Raw genomic sequence first — 12,737 nt, 5'->3', positions numbered from 1 at the left:
GAAGACAGCTGAATTTTCTCTTCTCTAAGTTAACTGTCCCCTATTCCTTCAACCAATTTTCTCACAGCATGATTCTGAGGCCCTTCACCATCCTGCTCGCCTCTGGACGCTATCCAGATTGTTTAAGCCCTTTCTAAAATGAGGTGTGCAGAACTGGACACAATCCTCTAGATCAGCACTTCTTAAACTATGGGTTGCAACCCCATATGGGGTCATGTAACTCAATGTGGGGGTCAAGAAAAATTTGGCCACAGCAAAAGGTTTTTGAACACACAATGACCAAAAACTAATTCAAAATCAAACATTGTAATGAATCCACAGTGTTTCTGGCAGTGCTTGCCTGTGCTGCTTTGCCCAATTTCACTGCAGCCTTGGTTCTGAACACACAACATGAGCACTTTGTACTGCACATGCCATCATTGTCACTCTACACCAACATCTCAGCTTAGATTCAAAACTACTGAACGTTACAGATTGCTGTGTTTTTATTGTACATACAAAATTACCAAATGAATTTTGACTTGGGATTAGGACAGAATTTCCAACAATTTCTGAAATGGCCCTACACATACTTCTGCCATTTTGTACTACGTATATATGCAAAGCGGCATTCTCAGCATTGATGATTATAAAATCTAAATATTGACCAACTCTGAAAAACATTGAACATGCTCTACGTCCTGCAGTATCAAATATTCCGCCAAGATTTAATTCTTTATGTAAAAATAAACAAGTACATCCATCTAATTAATATGCAAATTTGCTTTCATCTTTAATAAATGGGAAAATTATATGTATACCAAAGAATTGTTTTAAGATAAATTTCTTTATGATTTATTATTAGTAAATGTTTGGTTTGTATACCTATTTTACATACCTACATACCTGAGTTCAGGTAAAAATTTCTCAGGTGAAAAGAGGTCATGAGTGAAAAAAATTTAAGAAGCCCTACAGATGTATCCTCGAGCAATGTACAGTGGGATTATCATCTCCCATGTGCCTGTCTTACTAAAGAAGGTTCAATAAGCAGAAGGAATATGAGCATTTGAAAATTTGTTATTTTTTCACCAAAAAATATCATGTGCCTAAATACAGATGACCGAGAAGAAATCAAAGTCCATATGAAGGCAAATGGATAGCAGATACACTGAAAATCATTAAACAGTCCTAAAGCAGTATTGTCAAACTCAAATAGAAATCTGTACATAAGGATCCCTGAAGGTCACATAACGACTTAGTGTTAAAATGCAATATTATCTATGTTTCACTGTATTTTTTTTTCATTTTGTTAAATATTTCTGAATTACACTTTAATCTGGTTTGGGCCACCCTCAGGAGTGTCATGGGCTGGGCCCCTATGTTTGACACCTCTGGTCCTAAAGGATCTAAAGAAAAATATCAGAGTGGTATATTGGGAAAAGCCTGGGATTTGGAATCAAAAGATCTGAGTTCCAGTTCCCTGGCTTTCCTTTTTAAATATTTCTGTGGCCTTAACCAATATGAGGCTCATGTTCTTCAGCCCAATAACTAGAAACATAATATATCCCCTCCCATCCCCAACTGGCAAGGTTTCTGTGAGGACCAAATGAGATGATGTTTGAGAACATTATTTTAATGTAAAGCATAATATGGATGCTGGCTATTATTCATTTGAATGTACTGTCCCTTTCTACCCCTTATTAGTTTAATTTCCAGAAGTATCAGTGTTTCACAGGGGCAGCTAGGTGGCGCAGTGGATAGAGCTCTAACCTTGGAGTCAGGAGGACCGAGTTCAAATCCTGCCTCAGACACATAACACTTACTAGCTGTGTGACCCTGGGCAACTCACTTAACCCCAATTGCCTCACCAAAAAAAGAAAAAAAAAGAATCAGTGTTTCAGAAGTAAGCTGAGAACATATTTACTGCTTCTGGGGAATAAATGGTCAATAGAAAGAGTATTAGATTTTGAATTCCTCCTCTTATTTTCTCCCCATTTTGGCCTTAAGCAAATCAAAACTTCATCTTTCTGATCTTTAGCTTCCTCTCTATAAATGAGAGGGTTTGGTTCTATGACCTTCTCAGGTACCTTCCAGGCTAAAATCTATGATCCTATAAGGTCAGAAGAGGACAGGATGGTTCCTTAGAGAGGAAAGAATGTTTTACAAAGATCTTTATCAGATATGATTGAACGGAAGAAATAGAGATTGAAGGAATTTAACAGATAAAGTTTAAATAAGCAGGATATCAACAAACACAGCACTGCATAAGCACTTGAGGAGACAAAGTTTAAACAGGCCAGTCCCTGTCCTCATGAAACTTAAAAACATAACCAAAACTGAACTCATTCACTTTCCCCAAAAAGCTATCCCTCTTCCTAACTTCTTATTACTGACAAAGTCACCACTGTCCCACCCAATTACCCAGACTTATGATCCAAGTGTCATCCTCCACCCTTCACTCTTTCTCTCACACCGCCTCAGCCCTCCCCATATTCAATCTGTTATGAAGGCCTGCCAATTTTACCTTCATCATATCTCTTGTACACTCCCCTTTCTCCTCTGACACTGGGACCACTCTGCATAGGCTCTCATTACCTCATGGATGAACTATCGTAATAGCTGATTGGTTGGTGTCCTTTCCTCAAGTCCCACCCCCACTCCAGTCCATTTTGCACTCAGCTACTAATCTGATTTTACTAAGATCCAGGTCTGAACATGTCACCTGCCAATTTAATAAACTCCGGTGGCTCTTTCTCCCCTCCAAGGCCAAACATAAGATTTTCTATTTGGCATTCAAGTCCTTCACAGCCTTCTCTGCCTACCTTTCAGGTGTTCTTACATCTTACTCCTCCCAAGTACTCTGCAATCCAGTGACCTCCTTATTGTTATTCCCACAAGACACTCCATCTCCCAGTTCCAGGCATTTTCACTGACTTTTTCCCAATGCCTGGAATACTCTCCATCCTGATCCTCACCTCCTGGCTTCCTTCAAGTCCTAAAATTCCACCTTCTACAGAAAGCCTTTTCTGATGTCCCTTAATGATAGTACTTTGCCTCTATTAATTATTTCCAATTTATTACCTATATATATATATCTTGTTTGTACAGTTGTTTTCATGATGTTAACTCCATTAGAATGTTAGCTTCTTGAGAAAACAGACTGTCTTTTGCCTTTCTTTGTGTCACCCATAGTAAGCATAGTGCCTGGCACATAGTAGGTGCTTAATAAATGCTATTGACTAACTACAAATAACTGTAAAACGAACTAATATATGGAAAATACATAAAAGAGATTCAAGCAAAGCACTATACTAAGATGCTGAGGAAAGGTAATCATTATTTTCCATATTAGGGGTGGAAGATATGCCTATCATCAATTAGTGTTATTAAAAGGGCCAAAGTCAAGAATTCTCCTGGAAAGAGGGTTAATGAAGAATTCATATGGTAACCATATTCAAGGGGCCAGCCAGGAGGCAGGAGAACTATTTGCAGAAATGCTCCAAATGTTAATACATTGTTAAAAAGGCACACTATCAGGGGAATATCAGGTATATAAAGGATGATGGTTTCTCTCACAAATTTTCTATGCTGGTGCTTATGTTCTATGCAATCTTTTCATCACTCCACTGTATCAGTCTTGCCGTGTTTCTAGACAATTATGAACTGTAAGATTCAAGGAAGGCTTCCTGGAAGAAAATAGCATTTCAGTTGGGCTTTTAAAAATGGGTAGGAATTTAATAGGTTTGATAGAGAGAGGGATAAAGAATGGCATTAGCAAATATACAGAATAAAGTCTGTATGGATACCAGTGACTAATTTAATTTGCCCAGAGTAAAGAGCCCATGGAAGAATTTTCAAGTAAGTCTAAATAAGTTGGGTGACAGCATTTTGTAAGTGAGCCTCGAATACCAGGCAAAGGAATCTTAATTTGATTCAGTAGACAGTAGGAAGCCACTGAAAGGTTGTGAACAGAAGAGTCCTGTCACCAAATTTATAAGGAAAATAAACTGGCAAAAGTGTGAAGGATATAAGCAAATGCCAATGAGGAGTCCAACTGATAGAAGAGGTAAATTATTTTCTCAGTGGATGGAATAGCTTTTGCAGGAGATTAGAGATGAGGGACTGATGAACAGTCATGGAATGACAATGTTTACTTGGCTAGAAAAAAGTTCATGAACTGGGTAGTAACAAGCATCAAATGCTCTCACCCACAAACTGTTGGCTGGTCAAGTGTTATGCAACCATTATGAGGAGTATGAATATGACATATTGAGGAATCAAAAGCTATTACAGGATTAAGAAAATAAAACTGGCAAGGAAAAAGGCTAGTGACTATGGTTGACAGAAAAAGAAACAGACTGGGAATCACAGGAGCAGAATATGAGTATCTAGAAGAGCTCATGGGCAGCTAGATGGCACAGTGGATAAAGTGCCAGATCTAGGGTCAGGACTCCATCTTCCTGAGTTCAAAACTGGTCTCAGACACTTATTAGCTGTAAGACCCTGGGCAAGTCACTTAACCCTGTTTGTCTCAGTTTCTCCATCCGTAAAATGGGCTGGAGAAAGAAACAGCAAAGAACTCCATTATCTTTGCCAAGACCCCAAATGAGGTCAAGAAGAGTCAGACACAACCGAAAAACAACTGAACAACAATAGAAGAGCTCACAGAGGTGCAGTTACTAATACTTTAGGCCTCAGATTATTCATACGTAAAATAAGAAGTTTGGACTAGACAACCTCTAAGTCAGGTTGAGATGAGATCAATAGCTACAAGTGTTCTCCCCTTCTTCCTTCACAACAGAGGCTAGTTTCCCCTAAAAGCCAACAAAACTGTCCCTGGAACCAGACTGATCTTTGTCTCCTTTGATGGAGTTCCCTGATTCCCTAAGGCAGTAAAAGTCCCAGCCACAAGGATTTGGGGCTTATCTAACTTGGATGTCAGAAGATAACCAAAGACCCCATATCCCACTCTGCTGATCAGAAGTGTTTCCATGTGGAGTTGGGGAGAGGCAGTTATGTCCAGTAAAGCTAAGTGCTATTGAATCTTTACTGCATTTCCCTGTCATGTTATGTTAGGATTAAGTAAACCTCCTTTGGTTAACTGTTCAATGACTTTTGAGTGGCTCATTTTGTCCCAACAAAAAAATATGAACTAATAAGGAGACAGAATCAAGCCTACTCCTAACACAGGGGTTCTTAACTTTCTGCGTGTCATAGACCCTTTAGTAATCTGGCAAAACCTACAGACTCCTCAGAATCATATCTTTAAATTCATAAAATAAAATCTATAGAACCTGTGGTGATGCTGTAGTCTAAGATCCTTATGTTTCCATCCAGGGTAGTTCTAAATGTTTCAGAGAACTGAATCGTAGGATCAAAGTTGGATGGGGCCTTGGAAATCAATCTAATTCTACTATCTCATTTGAGAAGCAAAGAAACTGAAGCCCAGGCAGGTTAAATTATCTGTTGAAGAACATGGTATAGCTATTAGGCAGCAGATCCACGATTCAAACCCAAGCCTTCTGACTCCAAATTCAATGCTCTCTTCATTTTGTTATGCTGACTCCCACTAGGCACCAATTTCACTTACATAGGTTTGTTGTGTTTCTTTTTTTTTTTTTTTGAAACAACTAGCCTTGTCTGACCTAAACTAATCCTCTCCCCTCCATTTGCACCATCAGTGCCCTGGGATCTCTGGCCTCGAGAGATGCAGAGCAAAGATGCTTGAAAATCTAGCTTATTCCATATGAGGGCACTCACCAATTCACCAAGCCCAGTCAGTAACTTCATGTCTTGAGCTCAACTAAAATCTTCTTGTACCTGTAGATGGTGCTAATAAATTATTCTGGAATATAATTAAACTTAACATAGACACAAGTAGCTGCAGTCTGGCTACATGAATTAAAATGCCATATACATACACAGTAGAAAAAAAATTAGGTCAAAGAGACAACCAGCCTCCCTCCTGAAAATACTAAGCTCCTGTTCCTCTCTCAAAGAAGCATTTCCAAATGTGTGAACACCTGGAAGAATTACAACAAAAGACTTGCGTAAGCAGAACAATTAACACGAAGCAGGAAAGAGTACCAGGCCTTCCCCAAGAGGTTTCATTAAGATAAATCTTATCTGAACTTCAACAGCCATTTTTTTATGTGGCAGACCTGACTCAGACAGGTGATTTGCATTCATGCTGAAGCCTTGTACACAACCCCAGCAAGCCTTTTCCAAAAAGCTAGGCTCTTCTCTGCTGAAGATACTGCTCTTTGTCTCAAGGTACTTCTCTGAGGACATTCAGGAAACCAAAGAACAAGGCTCTGGCTCAGAGTGGGCACATGATATCATTAACACTGACATTAAAAAAACAAAAACAAAAAAACCCCAAAACACTAAATCTTTCCTCCATCAGGAAAACTATGAGCACTAAACTGAGCCGGGAGTCAGGAAAATCAGATTCAAATGCTGATCCCATCCCCAGCAAACTCTGACCTTGGGCCAGTCCTCTCTCAGCTTCATTTTCTTCATGTGTCAAATAAAGTATCTGGACTAGATGATCTCTATGGAACTTTTCAGCTTTAGCAATCTCTGACAGAAAGAACGGAGTTTTAGAGTACTGACTAGTGAAAGCAAGTAGAAGATGGGTTTCAGGGGAGGGGAACTTGCAGCCTCGAGGCTGTGTGGCCTTCTAGGTCCCTGGGTGAGGCGCTTGACTGAATCCAAACTTCACAAAAGAACAAATACCACAGAATTTGTTCTGTAAAACTTGGACTCAGTCAAAAGGCCACACTTGAGGACCTAGAGGGCCACATGTGGCCTCGATGCCGAAGGTTCCCCACTCCTGAAGGTCCTACAGGATCATTTGAATAAATTGCTTCCACTCTGTGGGGGCTCTGAAATGTTACCATCTGAACACAGGACAATCCTGCCTGAAAGGGAGCCCAGCCGAGTGGCTAATCAATAAAGTAATGTTTTATGACATTAATACTGATTGGTGCCATTGTTCTTTCCTTATCATGGACTACGTCCATATTCTACATTTCAGAGTGCTGCTTCTGTCTGTAGAAAAAAGGGCAAAGAACACTGCCATTATACTTGATGAGCTGAGAGCATGGGCCCAAATTCAGTAGGGAAAGGGTTTCCTTTTTGTCATTTCTGATATTTGCACAATGGCCACAGTAAATGATATGTATGACAACTAACTACCCTGGTCTTTCGCAACCTCCATTATCTTCTCTTCCACAATCCAACCCCTACCCCACATACAGCTTTCCTCTTATCATTTCTCATGGATCTCCATTATGGACTCTCTACTTCTTCAAGGTCATTCTGCTTGTTATTCCCACCACAATCAATGCAGCCAACTCCCAACCCACATTCCTCCACTACTCCTCCTCCTTCAAAACACCACTCAAAATTCACGTATCTTGAAGTGTTCTCTTTGTTAATCCTGCTCCATTACCCCATATCCATTAAGCTTGTAAATATTGATAAATCAGGTTTGGATTAGATTAATTTGCTTCTATTAATGTCCTTTGGAAGTACTTGTGTTTGTACACTCTCCCACATTAGACAATAACAGTTTGAGGACAAGGTTTGAGTATTTCCTTTGTATCTAGTTCAACACTATGGACAAACTGACCAATTGAGTGAATAACGTATATATAATTCCATAAGAATATTTCAAGCTCAAGTTCAAAGATTTCTCAGGGTCATGGACTAGCAGTAGCTTAAATGCCAAATGTTTAAAAAGAAGCAAATGGGGGCAGCTAGGTGGCACAGTGGATAAAGCTCTGGCCTTGGAGTCAGGAGGATGAGTTCAAATCCAGCCTCAGACACTTGATCCTTACTAGCTGTGTGACCTTGAGCAAGTCACTTAACCCCAATTGCCTCACAAAAAAAAAAAACAACAACAAAAAGTAAACGGTTCCAATGGAATTTTAGCAATAGATGTTGTAGAAATTAAATAATATCAAAGAAAAATCATTGTGCCCCAATTTTCTTTTTCTTCCCTTTGGGCTTAGTTTTCATGAGAACTCATGTGTTTAAAATATTCTACATGCTGGTTCCACATGTTTATGTTCTCTTTCACTAGCAACACTTGGAATCTGCATAAGTGAAAACCTGTGAACACTTATTCTTCGGAAGTTTGTGAACATCTGCTCCAAGACACTACCAACTGGAATGACTAAATAAAGAACTTGGGGTGATTCTGCTGTATTATGGAGGGTTACTAGACAGTTAGAGAAGGGAATTAAAGTCACTTGCAGATATCCTGCCTCTATGATTTTACTATCCTTTCATCATGTTTCCTAAGTGTTTTGCTGGAAACACTAGATATTCTCATCAAAGTGTTGATCCTTGTCCTAAGTGGGTTTTCACCAGTGGCCATCATATGCCAATGTCTTTGGCTTAAATTAATAAACTTCTTAAATGAAAGAGCACTTATTAAGCACTTACTATGTACAAAGTACTGAGGATACAAATAGAAAAAAGTAAGGTAGTCCCTGAAGGAATTCATTTTACAATGGAAGATAACATATACAGGAAACTTCAGCTGTAGGTCAGACAGAAAGTTTCCACGGTCCTTATGCTGCAAGTACAAAACAAATGGTAATGTATCTTCTTCAATATCATTTCCATTAACAGAACCATATTCATTTCTGATGTTGAACCATTTGAGAGTATCAAGGACTTTGGTGGAAAGGAAACTTTTTTTCAGGTCTGCAACAGCCATGACTATAGTTGGGAGGCTATAGACACTGCAGAGGTAAATGCCAAGGTAGAGCTCCATAAGGGTCACTGCCCTTTGTGATAGCTACAGCCAGGCTAGAAGAACAGCTGGTAGCACTATTACTCCCAGTACTCTTGGGCTTACCTGACCATCAGTGGCAACTGGTCAGTGGTTGGTATTGGTGATGGCAAAGATGACAGGCTCCTTCTCCACAAAGGTTACTTCCCCCTATTATGGTTAAAGAAGTTGGGTAGGAAGCTGTTATGCTCTGTGTTTATCTGGGTTAGGAACTTACCTCCTCAACAGGCTTCGGATGTCTCCGGCTCCAGCTGCACTGGAGAAATGACTCCACAGAACACCCCAAGACACTTTCAGAGCATATCTTTTTATTGTTACATCTCTGACTACTAGCGCGGCTCTGCCCCTCCTTTCGGGTACCTCCTTCTTATCCTCTCCGTCCACTCCTTTTCACGCCCCCCGCAGTAAGCCAATCATGTCCTGACCCGAAAGCAAAGAGGATTCGTGCTTCTTAATCATGTCATGAGCCGTTGCACGTGAGCAACTTAACTGACCTGCGCATCAGCTTAGTTGCCACGTCTGCTCATTTATTTTGACATGCGCAGATCCACCTTAATACTCCCAGGCAATCATGTGCACTTCTGCAGGTAAGGACAGAGTCATCTCACAAATGACCCTTACACTTCCCTTTTCTTGTTTTGCGGTGGACCGCCAAGGGGAAAAGATCAGCGCGAAAACACAAGAAGGCACCCTTCAGTAAAAGTCAGAAGCCAGCGCCAGGCACAACAAAGTATACAGACACAAAGAGCAAAGTATATAAAAGGAGTAATAAGGGCAATCAAAGATGACCAAGCAAATTTGCGTGTCATCCAGGAGACAAAATCCTGAGTGGAAGACGAGGGTATAGTGAAATTATCAGATAACTGTGAATATCCTTAATTAACAAACCCAGTTAATGTAATTCAGATGTGATATTATCAGATAAAAAGGCACCTTGTAAATGTTCACGAACCTTAGCCCAATGGCCAGGAAACGTAGAAGTACTGTTGACAGGTAAACTGGTAACACACAACCACGACTTATAGTGATAATGACATACAACAGAGGAAAGCAATTCATATAAAGCCAATTCGTTCCCTATTGTTAAAACAGTCTCCTCCAACAACTTTAATTCTTTATGCAAAGCAGTATCAATACGTACTTGCATATCCCAAGCCCTAGTCTCTTTTTGCATAAAGGTTTTTAATTCAGAAGCTAAATAGCCCATACCTTGATACAATTGCTGAATTTGAAATTCCTGGAAAGCGGATATAGCAAGATTAACAACATCAAAAAGTAACTCAACTAATTCTCGCTTAGGGCGGGATCACACAGTGCCTGCTAGCTGTACCCATACCGCCTCTGCAGCCGAACTGGCCCAAGGTAAAGCAGCTTTTACAGGTATGAGAATATATAAAGGTTGTCGAATTATAAACAAATAAGGATACTGTTGCAGTAAGGTACTATTAACAGCAGCAGTAACAATACATGAAGCCACTTCAGTCTGAAATAAACCCTTGTTAGTACATGGAACCAGCATAGGTAATTGAGTATATGTCAGATTTTGTTGTATGCCATCCCAGAAGGACAGAGTCACATTCACAACCGTCATTGTTATACTAAGACGAGTTGAACAAGAAGTGATAGGCGTCCATGTAGTCATATCACCCACGTGGCAAGGTGGTAGAACAGGCATTGAACCCCGATCTCCGGTATCGTTAGTCTGAGGAGATGATGTGACAGTTCTCAGCCGGTGTCAAGGTGGTCCACCTCCGTTCTTGTCGTTGTGTCGACTGACATATTGTCATCCCCAAACTCAGGCCCCACAGGACGTACCACACGATCGGGCACCCAAATCCCGGCATCTTGATCTGCTCCATCTGGAACGACAAAAGCATACCCTGGCCCATGCATTACAACCCTGCCTGGTCCCTTCCAGTCCCCATTGAGTTCTTTCCACACCACTTTCATTCCCTGTTTCATATTATGCTCACGAGCCATTACAGCTCTCCTTCCCCATCCATTCCATAAATGCCAATACTTCATGGCTGGCGTTAATTCATCCTGTCCAAATTTCAAATAATTATAAGTGTACAGAGCCATGTCCAATTGCTGGCAGGTAATTCTTTTACGGGGGTTAACACTAAGAGGATCCTGGCCGCCAGCTGCTTGTTGCGCAAGATCCTTCTTGCTGCCAGTTTCGACAGTCCCTTCCTGCTGCGGAAAATTCCCCATTGTCTGGGTTCTCTCTTTAAAGTCAGAAAGATCAGGATACAAAGATTTCTTATCTACAATTTGTGGGGCTTTTATGTTCTTTCTTTTCACTACCTCTTCCTCACTAAACATTTCCCATAAAGAATCTCTTGTCTGTGAAGCCTCAGGTACATTAATAGGAGAAGGACCATAAAGAGTGGCTTTTACTAAACTAAAAATAATAAAATCCAAATCTCTCACTTCTCCCGGATGTTTTTCATATGATGCTAATGATTTCCAACTACCGTCCATCTTTAAGATCAAGTCCAGTGTATTCTACCCACGGAAAAGTATTCACAATAAACGAACAAATCTTATACAATCAGTCCTTTTTACTTTCACTCCTTTTTCCTGGACCAACTCATATATTTGCTTAGCACATACTTCAGTGTCATTGGGGCACACCACAGGAAGACTAAACGCTTGTCCCATAGTGTCTGTACGGCACCAACCCTTCTTGCACACAGCAAGGCTATGGAGTCCTTCTAACCCTCGTCCTGTTCGGGCGCCACTTGTTATGTTCCGTGTTTATCTGGATTAGGAACTTACCTCCTCAACAGGCTTCGGATGTCTCCGGCTCCAGCTGCACTGGAGAAATGACTCCACAGAACACCCCAAGACACTTTCAGAGCATATCTTTTTATTGTTACATCTCTGACTACTAGCGCGGCTCTGCCCCTCCTTTCGGGTACCTCCTTCTTATCCTCTCCCCGTCCACCTTTTTCACGAGCCCTTCCCGCAGTAAGCCAATCATGTCCTGACCCGAAAGCAAAGAGGATTCGTGCTTCTTAATCATGTCATGAGCCGTTGCACGTGAGCAACTTAACTGACCTGCGCATCAGCTTAGTTGCCACGTCTGCTCATTTATTTTGACACGCGCAGATCCACCTTAATACTCCCAGGCAATCATGTGCACTTCTGCAGGTAAGGACAGAGTCATCTCACAAATGACCCTTACAGGAAGCAATGCCAATGGTCAGGTTTTAAAGACCAGAAATTGAGTCCAACTTGCTTTAGATGCCCTTTAACATAGTGCTATAGGCATTCAGTATCTTAATAAGTACTGTGTAAAATAGAGAAGCATAGATTTGTAGAATTTGAGAGCTAGAAGACCAAGTCTAATTTTAAGCCTCAGTGATCATCTCATCCAACCTTCCATATGTTACAGATAAGCAAAATGAGCCAAAAGCTGTCATTCACAGAGCCAAGATGACAATGAGGTAAAGGTGACGATGAGGAAAATGATAACTGATGATTAATGAGTGATTATAGTGGACTCAAATATAATCTCAAAGTTCTCAGGCAATGTATGAATATGTTTTGGGGAGAAACTGGCTTAGTAAAATACAATCTCACCTTGCACCAAGGAAGAAAATTTTGGGATAACTGCTAAATTCTTAAGATTTTAGTGGGGTTGTTTTTTCATTTTTAGTATTTTTCAAAAAGAGACCTCAATTATACGTGAGAGACTGGGTTGAATTGAACTATTAAGTAGTCAATAAAATATTCCTCTGGAGAGGACAAAAACAAGCAATGGATTTGTGTCCCATGAACTAAAAGATAGGGAACATTCTTTCTACCTCAAAAACATTTGTTTGTTTTTTCCAGCACTGCCCTTAATTATGTAGTCATACATCCAAAAAAAATTTATGCCAAAGTCAAACCAGTCTCCTTCTGACACACTTTTTTCCCCTCCCTTCCTTCCAATCTACTCTGCAAG

The 12,737-nt window shown here is 40.4% G+C and overlaps 2 long non-coding RNA genes across 2 annotated transcripts in view; both read right to left on the bottom strand.

Moving 5' to 3' along the window:
• The window catches only part of LOC110208223 (uncharacterized), a 39,244-nt gene extending 30,087 nt beyond the window's left edge, over positions 1-9,157 (bottom strand). The window contains exon 1 of the long non-coding RNA XR_002324429.2: positions 9,003-9,157. This is a non-coding gene — a long non-coding RNA (uncharacterized LOC110208223). The remainder of the gene's footprint in view (positions 1-9,002) is intronic.
• Positions 9,158-10,310: 1,153 nt separating this feature from the next.
• Positions 10,311-11,970, bottom strand: LOC110207301 (uncharacterized). Its single transcript, XR_002324131.2, has 2 exons — positions 11,567-11,970; positions 10,311-10,644 (listed from the first exon to the last, which is right to left on the bottom strand). It is a non-coding gene; the product is annotated as an uncharacterized LOC110207301 (long non-coding RNA).
• Between the last annotated feature and the right edge of the window lie 767 nt (positions 11,971-12,737).

The sequence above is a fragment of the Phascolarctos cinereus genome, unplaced genomic scaffold, assembly GCF_003287225.1.
Source record: "Phascolarctos cinereus isolate Bilbo 61053 unplaced genomic scaffold, phaCin_HiC Scaffold_2;HRSCAF=192, whole genome shotgun sequence".
In the NCBI taxonomy this organism is placed as follows: domain Eukaryota; kingdom Metazoa; phylum Chordata; class Mammalia; order Diprotodontia; family Phascolarctidae; genus Phascolarctos; species Phascolarctos cinereus.
Note: the sequence above shows the minus strand (reverse complement) of the source record. Positions and strands in the feature narration are given on the sequence as shown.